Raw genomic sequence first — 19,729 nt, 5'->3', positions numbered from 1 at the left:
GACCCATGAGCAACTCACGAGCAACGCGCGCCAACGTGTACCAACGATCGCGCAACTTGCCCACAACCCATGGCCCGCGTACATGGCGTATGCGGGACGCACGAGCCATACGCTGGCACACGTCGAAAAACCCCGTGCCCGCACAAAATCCTTCGACGACCCCGCCGCACGACGACGCACACCAGCGTGCCCCAGCGCACTCTCAACGCATGCAAAACCCACCCGCAACGCACTCGACGCACGCCAGCGCACTCGCCAAACCCCTCACACGTCGGGCACACGCTGTCCAAAACGCCAAGGTGTGACAGCGCCTTACGTTAGGCTATCGTAGGGCATAAGTTGTGTACGCCAGCAATACGCTAAGCATTCGTTGGAATACGTTACTTATAAGTTAACGAAGCGTTCGATATAAGTTACTAATACGTTATGTGTACGTCCAACTCGTTATGAATACGCTAAGTATACGCCCAGAGTTGAAAAAAACAACAAAGTTCAGCGTATGCCGACGTTTTAGAGAAATTTTGATACGTCGGGCATACGCTGTCTAAAACGCCAAGGTGTGACAGCGCCTTAAAAGGGCATGCATGATAGAATCAACTTTCAAGAGAAGGTGAAAAATATATGCAATGATACCAAGCTAGGTTTCGGCCACACGAAGAGGAACTTATGTAAATAACTAGAGTAGATCACTAGATATTACAGATAGATGAATAATAGATGCATGAAGATATTCATCCGTTTGAGGCAATGATATTTGAACGTTCAATAATATGATGCTAAATACTAAAATAAAAGAATGTAAGCATGGTGTGAACAAATTCATTATGTTAATTAGGACAAAATAATAAGGTAGCAATATCAAATTTGTGATACCAGGCAGGATATGATTAGCATAGCGAGAAATGGTCAATAAAAGGGTGTTGAAATAAGATAAGAATTAAAAAGAAAATAAAATAATAAAAACTTAATCAAGCATTGTAATGAGTAATAACAGTTACAAATAACGTTACCATTTAGATAATGATATTGGTGGAAAAAATAAATAAAATGAAATAAAAAGGGCATACATGACATGACAGAGGAACATACATGAATTTGTCAATGTTGCTTACCTCTAAATGTACATGTACCAGTCCCATAACTTACTATGGCTATTAGAGCTATGCACAAAATCTAATCTAAATGTAAAAGGGAAAATGAAATAAGTGTTCATGGAGATAATTAACAAAATATAAAAATAAACAAATAAAAAAAACAATAAAAATGGCACTAATTACCTACTGAAAAGGGTCAAACAATTTAGGATCCAGTAATAATGAGAAAATGCTGTTGCATTCACTAGCTACTCAGAATAATGCATGCTTGTATGAAAGTGTACAAAAGCCAGCACATTATTACCTATCCATTTGAGGAATTATTGTAAATTTGTATATAAAAAAAAATAATGCGGACTAATAAAGAGAATAATGTATGCATGGTATAAGGTGCTTCATAATGTCCGTTTAGACAAAAGATTAAGGTACCAATATATAATTTGTGATGCCGAACAGGATATAATTAGCGATGCAAATAATGGTGAAGAAAAGGGTGTTGTAATGAAAATAAAGATTAAAACAAAATAAATAGCCATGCATTGTAATAGTAATAATAATAATAATAATTAATAAGCAGTTGCTGTACCATTAAACAACATTACCATTTGGATGATATTGGTGGAAGAAAAAAAAATAAAAAAATAAAAAATAAAATAAATAAATAAATCTGATGAAATAAAGGAAGTATGCATGACATGGCCAGAGGAACATACTAGTACATTAAATCATCAATATTACTTACATGTAGCTGTAAAGTATCAGTCTACATAACCTACTATGGCTTTCTGGACTAAGCACAAAATCTTATCTAAAAATAAGAGGGGAAATGCAATTATATATTCATTAAAGCAGACATAAAATTCCAATGAATTGCAAAACGAAAAAACATTAATTATTGGAAAGGGTCAAACAATCTAGAATCCAGTAAGAATAAAGAAAAGCAGTTGTATTGACTAGCGAAACATGTACTGAAATCATAGCAGTAGAGGTTTTACAATTTACCAGTCAACATAACCTGCTATAGCTTTCAGAGCAATGCCTAATGGGGAAATAATGTGTTTATTTCAGAAAATAAAATTCCAGCAATTATGCATGAAAAATGAAAAAAAAAAAAAAAAAAAAAAAAAAAAATATCAATCATTACTGGAAAGAGCCAAACAATCTAGGATCCTGTAATAATGAGAGGAAATGCAGTTGTATTGACTGTTTTATACATGTAGGTAAACATGTATAGTAATCATGACAACATAAATTTTTAGAATTTGTTTCAATTTCGGCTGACATGATTACTCAAGTTTTAAATCATAATGAGGGGTCATTATTCTCATCTTAATGGATGAAAAATGGGACAAGTTTAATTTCATTATTGGAATAGCTCCATCATAAAACCTGTCCAATTGGTTATCAAGTCAAAATCAATAGCGATAGCAAAGTTTTCTCTCATTTTGATGAAGAAAAACTAAAAAAATAATTGTATTTCATATGATTAGCATAGCAAATAATGGTGAATAAAAGGGTGTTGTAATAAATTAAAAATAAGGATTAAAACAAATTAAATAGCCATGCATTGTAATAACAGTTACTGTACCATTAAACAACATCACCATTTGGATGATATTGAAGAGAAAATAGATAAATAAATATGATGAAATAAAGGAAGCATGCATGACATGACCAGAGGAACATACATTAAATAGTCAATATTACTTACATGTAACTGTAAACTACCAGTCTACATAACCTACTATGGCTTTCTGGACTAAGCACAAAATCTTTATCTAAATATAAAAGGGGAAATGCAATAATGTATTCATTAAAGACATAAAATTCCAATAATTTGTAAAATGAAATGACATTAATTATTGGAGAGGGTCAAACGAAACTAGAATTCAGTAAAAATAAAGAAATGCAGTTGTATTGACAAGCTAAACATGTACTATAATCATAGCAATAGAGGTTATTGTTTCAATATATCAGTCAACATAACCTACTATGACTTTCAGTGCTATGCCCAATAAGTATAGTCAAATTGTAAAAGGGAAATAATGTATTCATTTCAGAAAACATAAAATTCCAATTGTTATGCATGAAAAAAAAAAAAATGACATTAATTATTACTGGAAAGGGTCAAACAGTATAGGATCCAGTAATAATGAGAGAAAATGCAGTTGTATTGACTGTATTACATAGTCGTAGTAATCATGACAATATAAATTGTTTGAATTTGTTTCAATTTTGGCTTACATGATTACATCAAGTTTCAATTCATAATGAAGAGGTCATTATACTCATCTTAATGGATGAAAAAAAAGGACAAGTAATTTCATTATTAGAATAGGTCCATCATAAAACCTGTCCAATCAGTGTACCAGTCAAAATCGTATCCATGATCGGCTGAATAGTGATAGCATAGTTTTCTCTCATTTTGATGAAGAAAAAATAGAACAATAATTGTATGTCATTTTGCTTCGATTTGCTTCATTTCATTCTGGTTTGATTCACTTCAATAATTTGTGATGCCAACAAGGAAATGATTAGCATAGCAAATAGTGGTGAAAAAAGGTGTCGTAAATAAAAAATAAGGATTAAGACAAGATAGTCATGCATTGTAATGATAAACGACAGTTACTGTACCATTAAATAACATTACCATTTGGATGATATTGGTGAAAAAAATAAAATTGAAATAAAGGAAGCATGCATGACATGACTAGAGGAACATACATTCAATAGTCAATATTACTTACATGTAGCTGTAAAGTACCAGTCTACGTAACCTACTATGGCTTTCTGGACTAAGCACAAAATCTAATCTAAATATAAAGGGGAAATGCAATAATGTATTCATTGATGACATAAAATTACCAACAATTTGTAAAATGAAATGACATTAATTATTGGAAAGGGTCAAACAATCTAGAATCCAGTAAAAATAAAGAAATGCAGTTATTGATTAGCTAAACATGTACTATAATCATAGCAATAGAGGTTATTGTTTCAATTTACCAGTCAACAAAACCTATGATGATTCAGGGCTATGCCCAAAAGTCTAGTCAAATTGTAAAATGGAAATAATGTAGGCCTATTCTTTTAAGAAAACATAAAATTCAAATTATTATGCATGAAAAATGAAAATGACATCAATTATTACTTGAAAGGGTTGTGCAATCTAGGATCCAACAATCTAGGATCCAGTAATAATGAGAGAAAATGCAGTTGTATTAACTGTATTACATAGACATACATGTAGTAATCATGACAATATAAATCGTTTAAATTTGTTTTAATTTTGGCTTACATAATTACTCAAGTTTCAATTCATAATGAAGGGGGTCATTTTAATGGATGAAAATGGGATAATTAATTATTTAGCAATTATCCAAATGGGGATAGAACATGATGGGGTATATAATACCTGTATCGAAGATGGATCAGGCCTACTCCATTCGTCCTTGCAAAGTTATGGGGATTGAATGTGACTCGGTCTCCAATGATATTCATAATTACCATAGTCATGATGTTGCATGTGATAAGTAAATCTACTCAGTCCAAGTTGACCACTGTGAAGAAGGTGCATTAGGGTTTTTAGTCTGTAGCAGTACTTTGGTTCCTTGAATCCTTATCCTGGTTTTCAATTGCTTGGTTCTGCGAATGTTATATGTAACTGATGCTAGATGACCACGCTCGCGTTTCATAGATGGGGGGTAGGTCAGTACGGACGGTTACACGGTCGCCATCCCTACGGTTGCCGTCAGTAGCCCGGGGTTGCCTTGGCTGCTCGAAGGCGCGAAGAATTCGGTCCCGGTCGTATATCTATGCAAAACGGACTATGATGGGATCAGAAGCTTCAGGGGCCGGGATTCCGCTGGCTCCGTTGTGGGTCCTCTTCGTAGGTAGACGATGAGCATTGGTAATTTGAATTTGGTCTGCCTCTTCAACGGGAATTTCCAGTAACTTGCCCAATGCAAAAGATGTGGTCTTGTAAATATCCTCATTGGTTTGTTTGGGGATGCCGTAGAACAACAATTTTTTTTTGGTTTTTTTGTGTGGTGTATTTCTAGGTTCAGTAGCTTGTCGTCGAAATCAGCTCTAACTTTGGCAATAAAACGTTCTATACCAGGTAGTAATATCCGCTTCTACGGTAGATATTCTCGCTGAAGTATCCGCTGAAGAAATTTCAAAGTCATGTACAGCGGAATTCACCATCCTGATGTCTGATTTAACAGCATTAAGATCCGAAATTACGTGATCCAATTTGATATCAAAATCACGCTGGAAATCCGTGAACATTTTCCGCATTTCAAGTAGCAAGTAGTCATCTTTAGGGTCCTTAGGCGTGTAGGGGTCTGAAGCGGGAGTAGAAGTAGGAGGGTCAGCTTGATGGGCTGCCATGGCTCCGGGGGGTACGGCTGTAGGCAGGTTGGCCACGAGTTGGGGGGCTTGTTGGAAACAGTTACGGGAACTGGCGAAGGTGTTTTGGCACGTTGATTACCATGGCTAGAGTCCTTTTGGGTGGAAGGTTTTAACTCAAATTATAGTCACGACTATTCGAAGAATTCTGCATTTTGCAAACAAAATGTAGTATTATGTAGAATATATGTTCAAACTTGCAGTCAGAATTAGAAGTCAAAAGGCATCTCTCCAAGTTTCAATTCATCATGAAGGGGTCATTTTAATGGATGAAAATGGGATATTTAACTATTTAGCAATTATCCAAATGGGGATAGAACATGATGGGGGTATATAATACCTGTATAGAAGATGGATCAGGCCTACTCCATTCGTCCTTGCAAAGTTATGGGGATTGAATTTGACTCGGTCTCCAATGATATTCAAAATTCCATAGTCATGATGTTGCATGTGATAAGTAAATCTACTCAGTCCAAGTTGACCACTGTGAAGAAGGTGCATTAGGGTTTTTAGTCTGCAGCAGTACTTTGGTTCCTTGAATCCTTATCCTGGTTTTCAATTGCTTGGTTTTGCGAATGTTATATGCAACTGATGCTAGATGACCACGCTCGCGTTTCATAGATGGGGGTAGGTCAGTTCGGACGGTTACGCGGTCGCCATCCCTACGGTTGCCGTCAGTAGCCCGGGGTTGCCTTGGCTGCTCGAAGGCGCGAAGAATTCGGTCCCGGTCGTACATCTTTGCAAAACGGACTATGATGGGATCAGGAGCTTCGGGGGCCGGGGTTCCGCTGGCTCCGTTGTGGGTCCTCTTCGTAGGTAGACGATGAGCATTGATGATTTGAATTTGGTCTGCCTCCTCAACGGGAATTTCCAGTAACTTGCCCAATGCAAAAGATGTGGTCTTGTAAATATCCTCATTGATTTGTTTGGGGATGCCGTAGAACAACAAATTTTGTTTTCGGTGGTGTATTTCTAGGTTCAGTAGCTTGTCGTCGAAATCAGCTCTAACTTTGGCGATAAAACGTTCTATCCCAGGTAGTTTATCCGCTTCTACGGTAGATATTCTCGCTGAAGTATCCGCTGAAGAAATTTCAAGGTCATGTATAGCGGATTTCACCATCCTGATGTCTGATTTAACAGCATTAAGATCCGAAATTACGTGATCCAATTTGATATCAATATCACGCTGGAAATCCGTGAACATTTTCCGCATTTCAAGTAGCAAGTAGTCATTTTTAGGGTCCTTAGGCGTGTAGGGGTCTGAAGCGGGAGTAGAAGTAGGAGGGTCAGCTTGATGGGCTGCCATGGCTCCGGGGGGTACGGCTGTAGGCTGGTTGGTCACGAGTTGGGGAGGCTTGTTGGAAACAGTTACGGGAACTGGCGAAGGTGTTTTGGCACGTTGATTACCACGGCTAGAGTCCTTTTGGGTGGAAGGTTTTCTCAAATTATAGTCACGACTATTCGAAGAATTCTGCATTTTGCAAACAAAATGTAGTATTATGTAGAATATATGTTCAAATTGCAGTCAGAATTAGAAGTCAAAAGGCATCTCTCCAAGTCGAAAATTTAGGCGTATATTCCATGTGATAAAAAACGTAGCGGAGCGGAGCTCACTTTAGACACGTCCGTTCATGGCGAAATCTCAATCAACCTTGACTTGAGGTTCCCATGCTACAATTGGGGCATATTTAACATAATTCAAATCTTTATGAAGCAAGTGCTGGACATTAAGATGTTGAATTTATTTTGGGGGACAGTGAAAAGTTGCACTGTTTTGTTTTCAATCTCTTTTTGTTCTTGTAACAGTGTATTGTCCATGCCCTGAATCATGAACTGAATTATCTCCGCAAATAAATAAAATAAATTGTTGGAAATAGAACACAGCTCTAGCAGCACTTCACAACAATAAACAATAAGCAATTTTGTTACTGATTTACTATTGTGCAGATTTGGGAAGTCACTCTTTAGAGAAATGTGGCAATTTGCTCCCCTATTTGGTGAAGTGCCCCGGTTAGATTAGCATGCTATTTCTTGTTAGCAAATGCTGAAAAAATGACTTGATATTTTAGTACCCGACTTTGAATGAGAGGTATAACGTTAATCTTTTTTAATGACATTCTTGATGTCCCCTTATATTAACTATATAATTAAGGCTCATCAATACTTATGAAAGTGAATAAATGTACTCTTTTTTCCTTTTTTATTTTTTCCCTCTAGATTTTACAAAAAAAAATACATCCCCTCCCTTGTAATAGCTCTTCAATTTCTGTTGCATTCATTATATGCATTTTGCTGATGTAATGTGATGCTTTGGCGAGAAAAAAGGATAGGAATATATTTATCACATATTCAAAATTGATTTCTTAATAAACATTTTAATTTGAAATTTACTTTCTAATCATGATATTTGTGATTTTTTTCATCCACCAATTCATGTTGCGTGAAAGCTATGTGATGATGATGTTATTGCTACCAAACTCTGTTATGATGAAATGGCACTATTTAGATGATGGTATTGATGATAATGAAGAATACTTCTATATGACTGTACAATATGATGGTGCTACTCGGATTGATTGATTTTGTTTGTCAGGTATCTATGGGTATAATACTAGTACAAAATGTAAGATTATAACATTAAGTATCAAACTACCATGCATGCATGGCAAGATAGCCCATAACATGGCATAATGTGACATTTCAGATCAGGCGTAGCCAAATTAAATATTCTTCCTAAAGAGATAAATGAGTTTGATTGAAGAGTGGGATAGAAATAATGAGAATAATGGTATACTTGCATGATTATGTGGTATTAGTCCAGGATAGAAGAGGCATAACCTGTTTTTTTTATATATACAATATTTTTTTATGGTTTCTTGTCAATTCAAGGGTGCTGATTACGAATCTGAATGATGCAACTCGTGTAACCTTGAGCATTTTCCGCAAATTGGCAAAACCCAATATGGCTGCCAAAATATTCAAATTACCCATGAAAATCATAAAATTGTCTGCACATTGGCTAAGGAAATGCATGGAATTGTGTGGCAGGAGTGAAATACTCTCTGAAAAAATAATTTTTGACAAAATATTTATTTTCCTGATATTCAAAATGGCCGCCATAGGCCCTTGTATACTCTGTTATGTATAATATGAATAGAGGAAACTAATTTTCACAAAAATGAGCACTAAACTGCAAAAAATTGCGATGTATGAACGAAGTAATTTATGCAAAATCATCATTACTAATGAGATATATCATTTATTATGTAATGTATGGGAACATTGCTGTATTTTGATATCTAAAATAGCCGCCACAGGCCCATACCGTATTGCGTACAATGGCAATGGGGGCCCAAAATTCACAAGAGTGATCACTAAAATGCATATTAAGATTAAGCGAGTGGAATACTGACTAAAAACATAATTGTTTACGAAATATATTATTAATATGCCATGTATGTGTTGAATGTTGTATTTTGATATTCGAAATGGCTGCCAAAGGCCCTAAAAGTATTATACACAATGAGAAAGAGAGATCAAAGAAATCACAAGAGTGAGCCCTAAAATGCATATGTGATGAATTAATGGGATACTGTCTAAAAACGTATTTTCTAACAAAATATATCATTCAGGTTTCAAGTTTGTGTTAAATACTGTATTTGACTTTCAAAATTGCTGCCATATACATTAAAGGACAAGTCCACCCCAACAAAAGGTTGATTTGAATAAAAAGAGAAAAATCCTACAAGCAAATTTCATCAAAATCGGATGTAAAATAAGAAAGTTATGACATTTCAAAGTTTCGCTTAATTTCACAAAACAGTTATATGCACATCCTGGCTGGTATGCAAATGAGGAGACTGATGGCGTCATCCACTCACTATTTCTTTTGTATTTTATTATATGAAATATTCAAATTTTCTCCTCATTGTCAAGAGATACAATGATTAATTCCTCCCTGAACATGTGGAATTGGCATTGTTTAATACTATATGGTTCAGTCAAGTTGGTCCTTATTGTCAAATCTATAAAAAAATGAAATATATATAATTCAAACAATAAAAAACAAAAGAAATAGCGAGTGATGGACATCATCGACTAGTTGTGCATATCACTGTTTTGGGAAAAATAAGCGAAACTTGAAAATGTCATAACTTTCTTATTTTACATCCAATTTTGATGAAATTTTCAGCACTATGCTAGTTTGATTTTTATCTATTTATTCAAGTCAGCATTTTCCTGGGGTGGACTTGACCTTTAACAGTATTGTGTACAATGCAAAGGGGGAAACCAATATTCACAGGAGTGAGCACCATAAATGCACGTAATAGTGATCTATGAGTAAAATGTTGTCAGAAAGCATAATTTCTATTAACCCTTAATCTCCCGGGGTATTTTGATTCTTGTCATTCCGGGGGGGGGGGGTCCATTATGGCCCCCCTAAAGATCTCAGCCGCGGATTGCGTGATCACAACGAAAATTTGCATGATGGTAGAGAATGACGTAATCTTCGCTGTTGCATTGGTAAATTTCAGTGAATTCATATATTCTTATTTTATATGAATCATGCTAATTTATTATTCATGAAATCATACTTTTTGCTCTGATTCACTAAATAAAGCTCCTAGAAAGATATTTTTTGTTGAAAATATTCTTTATAGCATTCGTTACAATTGTGAATGAAAAAAAATTTGGTACCAAGACCGATTTATTATGTATTTTATTTTTTTTATTTCTTATGTATTTCTTTTTTTTTCTTTTTTTTATTGTTTTTTCTATGGGAATCGTTCCAGACTTAATTCTGATCATAAACAAGGCAAAATTAATTAGGTTTGATCAGTAAAAAGATTTATTTCTTTATTATATCTTCTAAGAATATTTCAAATATTTCTATAAAATTTTATTTTCTTTTTTTTAAACAAATATATATGTATAAGAAGCTAAATTGATTGATACATTAAAGAAAGATATAATGTTGGGTCCATTACCACCATGTCTACCAATCACAATGTCTTTATAACCTATATCGTTATTTTTAATATTCAGATTAATGGTAGCACAAAATTTACTGAATTTTAAACCAAAAGAGTCTAGAATAATGGCAATCATAAAATAGGTGATAATAATTGTTAATAGTTTTATATTCTAAAACAAAGTGGGGATTCTGCCAATTTAAATCGAAACAAATATTCATTTGACATCAAAAGTTTATACAAAAATTTAAAGTTGAATTCAGCTAAACGAAATCCTACAATGGAAGTAACTTTTTCTTTCCAGATATTGTTCCAAATCAAATTTTCTTTGAAATAAAGTGACCAATATTGTTCAACATTTGGGGTTGTAAACTTTTTATCCACAAGAAAATTGTATAATCTTTTAGAAAGTGCAATTGATAAATGTTTACTTTGTTTCATATGTAAAACATGATCATGGTCCTTCAATTGAAAGTAGCTAACAATTGAATAATTTGAGAAATGTTTATCTTTAACCATTCCCCCCCATTTTTCTGGTATACAACTCCAAATTAATTTCGATTCACATAAATAATTCCCTTTTTTCTCTATAATTTTGCATGAACACACACTATATCCAATAGTCCATCGTTGTTAATATCTCCAATGACAAGAATGTCTGAGCATACCCAATGCTTCAAAAATAAACACTTATTCTTATACAGAATGTTTTTATTACCCCATAACAACTGCTGTGTAATATCTTCACCTGTATTCTCAAAAGATGGTTAGTTATTACACATTTTCCAAGCAGTTATACATTTGACGATAAAATAATGGAAGTTGTTTCATTTCAGGCATTTGGCTGAACTTCGCTAGGTCACGGTATTGTAACTTCCGTGACTGGTTGCCCCGAGGCCAAGGTTCTTTGAGGCAATTGATACACAGTAAGAGGATACGTGAAATCAAATGCAGGTTTCAATATTTTGGAAAATAAATTAGTCCCCTCCCCCCGTTACCCAACATAAACAATAATGTCTTACAATTGCTTCTTCCAAAACAAACTGAACTTTCACTAACTGCCCCCCCTTCTCTCTCTCAGAAACTTGACACACAAATATATGCATACAAGCAAACAATTCTCCTGTCACTTTAAATACTTCCTGTCCCACTCTAATCCTTATTTCTCTTGAAGAATATTTCAACTGACTCATGATGTCACAGTAGCATATCACATTTCAGTACACTGTGCAACATCTTATGCCAATTGTGCTTAACAAATTTCGGCAGCAATATATCATCACAAATTGGTAAATGATAAATGAAAATTACCAAGATCAGATAATTTCATTCAAAATTAAAATGTTTATTAAGGAATCCATTTTCTAAAACATTGACAATAACATAATAATAATCAGGATCTACCAAACATTAATTTACATTTAAAACAAGTGGAATGCCTCTGCCGGTCTCACCTGCATCATGAGATTCAATATTGCACGGTGCTAACTTTGACAACTACTATAAAATAATTATTCACAAAAACACCATTCATATAATGATACAATACTATGTTCATTGATATTTGACCTTGATCATGTGACCTAAAACTTGTCAGTGATACTTGATTACCCCTATATCCACATTTTAAACACTAAACCTTAGGTTAAGATTTTGATGTTGATTCCCCCACCATGGTCTAAGTTCATTGACCCTAAATGAACTTTGACCTTGGTCATGTGACCTAAAACTCGCATGAGATACCTGATAACTCTTATGTCCAAGATTACAGATTACAGAGTTTAATGGTAATTAAAAAATACCCCCGACATGGCCAAAGTCCATTGACCTTTGACCTTGGTCATGTGACCTGAAATTCGCAAAGGATGTTCAGTAATACTTGATTACTCCTATGTCCAAGTTTTATTAACTAGACCAATAAACCGTCAAAGTTATGATAGGAATTCAACAAATACCCCTAACTTGGCCAAAGTTCATTGACCCTAAATGACCTTTGACCTTTCATCATGTGACCTGAAACTTACACAAGATGTTCAGTGATACTTGGTTACTTTTATGTCTAGGTTTTATGAACTAGACCAATACATTTACATAGATGTGATGGTAATTCAACAAATACCCCCAACATGGTCAAAGTTTATTGACCTTAAATGACCTTAGACCGTGGTCATGAGACCTGAAATTCGCAAAGGATGTTCAGTAATACTTGATTACTCCTATGTCCAAGTTTTATGAACTAGACCAATAAACCGTCAAAGTTATGACAGGAATTCAACAAATACCCCCAACTTTGCCAAAGTTCATTGACCCTAAATGACCTTTGACCTTTAATCATGTGACCTGAAACTTACACAGGATGTACAGTGATACTTGATTACTATTATGTCCAAGTTTCATGAATCAGATCCATAAACATTCAAAGTTATGATGGTAATTCAACAGATGCCCCAAATTCGGCCAAAGTTCATTGACCCTAAATGACCTTTGACCTTGGTCATGTGACGTGAAACTCAAGAAAAATGTTTAGTAATACCTGAATAATCTTATGTCTAAGTTTCATGAACTAGGTTTATATATTTTTTAAGTTATGACATTTCAAAAACTTAAACTTAGGTTAAGATTTTGACGTTCATTCCCCCAACATGGTCTAAGTGCATTGACCATAAATGACCTTTGACCTTGGTCATGTGACCTGAAACTTACACAGGATGTTTAAAAATACTTGATTAACCTTATGGCCAAGTTTCATGAACTTGGTCCATATACTTTCTAAGTTATGTTGTCATTTCAAAAAAGATTTGGTGTTGATGCCGCCGCCGTTGGAAAAGCGGCGCCTACAGTCTCACTCTGCATCGCAGGTTAGAAAAAAATTGAAGGCAATGCATATCTAAAAAGGCTGTTACTGGTTGGGGGTAGTGTGGGGGGGATAAATGTATAAAAATAGGATTTAGTACATTTCTTCTACACTTAAATCATATTGCACAATGTGTATTGGAATTTCATTCAAAAGATGTCGATGAGCCTAATAGTTAAAATGAGGGATGCATCCAAGATTTAATAAAAGAGCATAAAAATCTTTGATATTGTGTTGATTTTTCCACAAAATTTTGTCACTAAAAAAAAAAAGAAAGGCAAATTCCTTTCAAATTTGCTGGCAAGAAATAGTCTACTCATAAAGTGGGGGGGGGGGGGGGGCTAATGCCGGAATCTCCCTAAAGAGTGCCTTTCCAAATCAATACATTAGTGAATCATTAACAAAATTTGATATTGTCTACTGTAACTGTGGTTAGAATTCAATCAATTTTTAAACTATAGTCTATATATTTTTGCATTTACATTTTAAAATATTTCAAAGAGTAAGATAACAAATAAATGGAACTTAATATCCCTACATAATTACTCAAGCATCATGAAGATTTGCAATCACGGTAACTTTGCCCCAGCCTGTTGCAGCTACTATAAAAAACCTTGATTTCTTGCTCAGCCCTGTTAACATGGTAATTGTCATAATGACAAGATTACAATAGTAATAACTTGTTTATGAAATGAGGTCCAGGAGCGATACATTTTTTAATCCTCTGATCACCTTTATTATCATTTAGCTATGCATTATTTTTATTTCCAAATACAATATTTTTTTTCATATAGAACCCTAAGTATGTCACTGAAAGAAGACCTTTAGGCCTTTAAACTGGAAAAATAATACTTAATTCCACGAAAACTACTAAGAACTAGTAGAAAAGTAGAAAATATTAAATAAAAGGTGAAACATTTGCCCATTGCAAAAATATTTCTTTTATGTTGTGTGAAATTTTGTACCTAAGCTAGTATACTTTAATGTTATTGCCCGGTGATGAACCTGAACTTGTACTGCATTCTTTTCTACAGATGTGTAGTTTAAAGGACAAGTCCACCCCAACAAAAACTTGATTTGAATAAAAAGAGAAAAAATTCAACAAGCACAACACTGAAATTTTCATCAAAATCGGATGTAAAATAAGAAAGTTATGGCATTTTAAATTTTCGCTTATTTTCAAAAAATAGTTATATGAACGAGCCAGTTACATCCAAATGAGAGAGTTGATGACATCACTCACTATTTCTTTTGTCTTTTATTATATGAAATATGAAATATTTTTATTTTTTTTGTCATTGTCATGTAAAATGAAGTTTCATTCCTCCCTAAACACGTGGAATTCCATTATTGTAACATTTTGTGCTTCAGGCAAGGAGGTCCTAATTGTCAAATTCGTAAAAATTGAAATATTGTATAATTCAAACAATAAAAAACAAAAGAAATAGTGAGTAAGTGACATCATCGACTCTCTCATTTGGATGTAACTGGCTCGTTCATATAACTATTTTGTTGAAAATAAGCGAAACTTTGAAATGTCATAACTCTCTTATTTTACATTCGATTTTGATGAAATTTTCAGCATTGTGCTTGTCTGATTTTTTTCTATTGATTCAAATCAACATTTTTCTAAGGTGGACTTGACCTTTAAGTAACATTAAATGCTTAATTACTAGTAATATATTTATTCAAAATGATTCATTGTTTAATGTCTTATTGCAGTGAAGTAACTACTTTTTATCAACTTGGCCTTCATATTTCTTCTTGGCACTTGTGATACTTAAACAGCTTGGGAAGTGGGAAACCTGCATGGTAAAAAAAGAGAAAAAACAAAATGAGCTGCTGATATAAATTATTCTTACTCATCTAGTCTAGTTTATCAAGAAGATTTAAACTTTTTATTAGGCCCTACTCTTCCATGCAATATTATTTACATACAGCACATGATATACAGCCAGATAAAAATCACAGATCACTCTTTATAGATCATAATTCATAAAGCTTTTTTGATTAAGTGTGTAAACTCATTCCAATAGATATCATAAGATTACTCTCAATATTTTGTCCTTTTTTATTCTGTCTACAGAGTAACTGAGTTTTAAAGTAATTTTATGTATGACTAAAGAGACATAGACCATAAGTATGCATTGATGAGAATGGAAATACTGGTAAATCTGGTAAATCCAAATAAATATTAACTCACAATGGAGCTTTACTATCTGGGATAGCATGATTCAGAAAAATTTGCTAGAGTCCCCCCCCCCCCAAATAAAAAGGAATCAGGAGGCCTTTTCGTACGAAAACAAGCATACCTTGAAAGTTTTGAGTTCAGATATCCTGTTCTTCATCAGATTGTAACTCTTGGTGATGTGCGAATGGTAGTTGTACTTCTGACTGGGCTGGGACTGCTAGGAACTTGATCCCATTTGATCTGCAATTCAAAATACACACAATACTTTTACAGTTACAATGTAAGTCATTTCCAGCTAGTCATATCCTAAGCCTATGAATATTTCCAACTAGAAAAAGAGCTGGTCTTGACCAAAACTTCCTTCTCTCTGTATCTGTTCCACTGACGAAATATGCTTACCTGGCTCTGTTTCCACTGACCATCTTCATTGTCAACAAGAGTCAGTAAATGCTTCAAGCACAGATGGACTACTATAGCAAGGCCTTTTGTCAATCTTCATAATAGTACATCAGGCCAGCTTTGATAGATGTAGGATAATTATTATTTGTGTGATAATTTGGCTCTCACTCATTCACCAGTGCGAGACAATTAATTTTTTTTGCACTCATCTATAAACATGTGAATCTGTACGTCTAAGTGAGTTCCTCTTTAAGGTTAGCTTGCTCGCAAGTTTCTCCACCTATACTTATAAAATTTGAAATGGGGCACTATAAATTTTCTCAACCCTTCCCATTAAAATTACACACTCATGATATACTATAATTGAGCAGTTTGAAACCCGACAAAAAATGTTGGCCCCCCCCCCAAATAAAAATAATTTAACTCCGCTATACTAGGCTAGATCTGATTATAATTTTAGTCCAATGGTACAGGCAGAGACTAGAATAAAGTTAAATTAAATCTTCGTAGAGAAAAAGAGTTAAACCAGATGGCAGATCTAGAAATTCCTTTTTAGAAATCTAGATCTAAATTAGACCTATCGTAGGGCCTCACTTTTAGTAAAAAAGAATCAGAGATGCCAAGTTCAAAGACCGGCTAATAGCTGGTCTTTGAACTTGGCATCTCTGCTATGCGTGAGGTTTTCTGTGAATCTGAGTGAGATCACAGACATTGTGTACAATGTATATGGGGATAGGCTGTGATAGTTGCGTGAGACAGAGATTTGAGGAGATGAACAAGAGTCCAAAATGCTTAAGTATCACACATAATGCGTGAGACTTGGTAGCTCTGAAGAATAACGTTAAAATCTGTCTCAAGCTCAGTCGGTAGAGCGGGGGTTTCGGATTCCGGAGACCCAGGTTCGATTCCCACCCAAAGTGGAGCGCTAGTGCCCTATGGTAAGGCATTTATCTTCATTACCAGGTCCCTAGGAAAGAACCTTAAGCCGTTGGTCCCCTGGTTGTTTGCTCACAGGCATTCGTGCTTCTTGGCAGTCAGGTAAAAAATCTCGGTATAACAAATCATTCCATGACCGTCACCATGGGCAAGGCAAAATCTATCAATATCGTTCCGAATAGATTTAGTTCATTTAAATTTAATTTCTTTTTAAAGGCAGAGAATTATATTGATTCATATAAAGATGAAATAGGGGTGTCCAAAAATCAGTAGGCACTGGCACAACTTTAATTAAACTTCAACTTAAGCTTAATTGTTTGACACTAATTCCCAACACCAGTACCTAATGACCTAACCCAGGGAGCTCCGGCCCACTTCATGGGCTGGAGCCCCCTGGGTTACTATAATGACCTAGCTGGCCTATATATGTATCGGTAATTTCGCATCCGGCTGGCACCGGCGGTATTAGACAGCTGGCAGCCGTCTGTTTCGAGTTTTTTTAACATATTTTTTTTATTTTCTCCTCGTACACAGACGGCTCGCTATCGTGCTCCCACCATTAGGGGACTCGCAATGCAAAATCCCCCCGTTGGGGCTCTCCAATTTTGTCTTTAATGAATAAAAATTTTGAAAATTAACGCGACCAAAATGCAAATTAATATTCCCTCTTGACATTAATTGCCAAAAAACAGAGAAAAATCAAGTTAAAAGGAACAAAAACAGTGACTTACCTCGGCTGTCGCGCAAATTCACTTCCCCGTTTTATCCGATCTTAAGTACATAAACATATGGCCATTGAGTCCCCTGTACAGATCGCGCTAGAACTTCGGTCTCTGTATTTGGTGTGAGAAGACAACGGAGTTCAGCTGAACAACCAACATAACAGAGACCGAAGCTTTTGGTCTACGGCGGTATCAACGGCCATATGCTGCTACGCTCTGCCTATTTGGCTTAGATTTGATAAACTTTTGCCGTTACTGAACAAGTACCCCTGATACTAGAACTAAAAAGTGAAATAAGGACGGACATGAACCATTCCAATTAACCAACATAGTTCTACGAAAAACTGTATTGTTTTCTGAGAAATCATGTCAGTCAGATGATCAGATCTCAGAGTCAGAAATGGAAATATGGACATGATGGATATTGACTTTTATTGTGGTTTACGAACAAGGCCCTGCATACTCATGGACCTACATGTAGGTCCATGGCATTACTAAACCTTGCAATACGTGAGTGGCATGACCCTGGCTTGCCCCGGGGACCCCGACGTGTTCGGGCTGCCGCAGTATTGGCCCTGGCGACGCCGAACCCCAAGCAGCAAACACACTAACGTTACAATTACAACTGAGATCAAAGCACGAAATTAAACTGAACTTACTTTTTTTGGTATGGAATGCCAATAATTTGATGTCGATGGTCCCTCAAAGATTTTCTGTTCAACTGAAGTTCACTCAGAAATCAGGATTCCGAACACTAATTCTATAAACAGATAATTAGTCTTGCTATATATTTCAGAAAGTTGAATTTCGCAGAGCACAGCTATCGTAGGAAATTGCGCCCTCTCTCGCTCTCTCATTGCCAGTTTGTTGACGAGCTACACTTTAATTCTAAGCTCTACTTTATTTCTGCGTTCTCTTATTTTCGACGAGCTAGCGCTATTTGCGATGGACTATAATTCAGTCGTTTTGTTTAATTTTGCGGTTGTCTGTATTTCTGAGGTTGCCTTTATTTCTGTTGTTTATGTTTCTGAAGTTTTCTTTAGTTTTGAGGTTGTCTATATTTCTGTTGTTTATGTTTCTGAAGTTTTCTTAAGTTCTGTATTTATGAGGTTGTCTACAATTCTCTGGCTGTCTATATTTCTGAAAATGTTTTTATTCTGTGGGTCTTTTTCCCTCAAGCTGTCTTTATTTCTGCGGTTGTCTATATTTCTGAAGTTCTATTTAGTTCTGTGGATGTCTTTACATTTCTCAAACTTTCTCTATTTCTATATATGAGCCTTTATTTCTGTGATTGTGTTCAATATACATGTTATCTACGTATTTTTTATCATTTATTATTTTTTGCGATTGTCTTGTTTTTGTGTTTGTCCTTATTTCTGCACTGATGTTTGATTCTGTGAATTTCTATATTTTTGTTATCTTTATTTCTAAAATTTCTTTATTTTTATATATATTTCTGCATTTTAGTTTATTTTTAACAGTATATATATATTTCTCAAATTGTTAATTTTGGCACTTTTGGCCGCCCATACTATTAAAGCCTCTTTATATCCTATCTATTGTCAACGATGAACGGCATTTGAATATTAATTATTCAGAAGGAAGAGGATCGAGGGTATTTGAATTGCAGTTCATCATGACTTAGCCGTGAACCAGAATAGCCTAGTGGTTGAGTCGCAGCCAGGCAAGAAGTAGATGACAGGTTCGAATCCAACTGGTTCCAATTTTTTCTGACTTATGATTTTCATTTAAGATCGAGCATGCGATATCTTAAACCCATATGAGTAATCAGTGGCGGACCGTGACCCCGAGGAGACAAAGCATTGGGGGGGGGGGGCGCACGGCATTGTTCACAAACAATGCAGTGCCCCCAATGCTTTGTCTCCTCCGGGTCACGGTCCGCTACTGTGAGTGATGCCGAAAATTTGTTCACAAACATAATTTTTTTACAAAGCATTTAAAAAAATAGATTTGTAAATCAAACACAATGATAAAAATTCGATTTCCGTGCTGAAATATGTTTTGTATATCGACTTCAAAATTTGATATGTTAAGCTCGATATTGAGCAAGATATGTAAATCACAAAGCGACATGAACTTTTTTTCCAAGTCTTCCCCTCATGTTATTTCATTCACCCGTCTTCCTCCTC

General features: G+C 35.1%; 1 long non-coding RNA gene across 3 annotated transcripts; it reads right to left on the bottom strand.

Moving 5' to 3' along the window:
* Window positions 1–582: 582 nt before the first annotated feature.
* Window positions 583–6,539, bottom strand: LOC121421452. 3 transcript variants are annotated; one of them, XR_005970977.1, is made up of 4 exons: window positions 5,845–6,539; window positions 2,806–2,872; window positions 1,837–1,902; window positions 583–1,178 (listed from the first exon to the last, which is right to left on the bottom strand). It is a non-coding gene; the product is annotated as an uncharacterized LOC121421452 (long non-coding RNA). The 3 variants fall into 3 exon arrangements; XR_005970976.1 differs by lacking the exon at window positions 5,845–6,539 and adding an exon at window positions 4,510–5,112; XR_005970975.1 differs by lacking the exon at window positions 5,845–6,539 and adding an exon at window positions 3,842–4,501.
* Between the last annotated feature and the right edge of the window lie 13,190 nt (window positions 6,540–19,729).

Source organism: Lytechinus variegatus, chromosome 9 (assembly GCF_018143015.1).
Source record: "Lytechinus variegatus isolate NC3 chromosome 9, Lvar_3.0, whole genome shotgun sequence".
Taxonomy (NCBI): Eukaryota; Metazoa; Echinodermata; class Echinoidea; order Temnopleuroida; family Toxopneustidae; genus Lytechinus; species Lytechinus variegatus.
The sequence above is the reverse complement of the archived record's forward strand: the minus strand, read 5'-3'. Positions and strand labels throughout refer to the sequence as shown.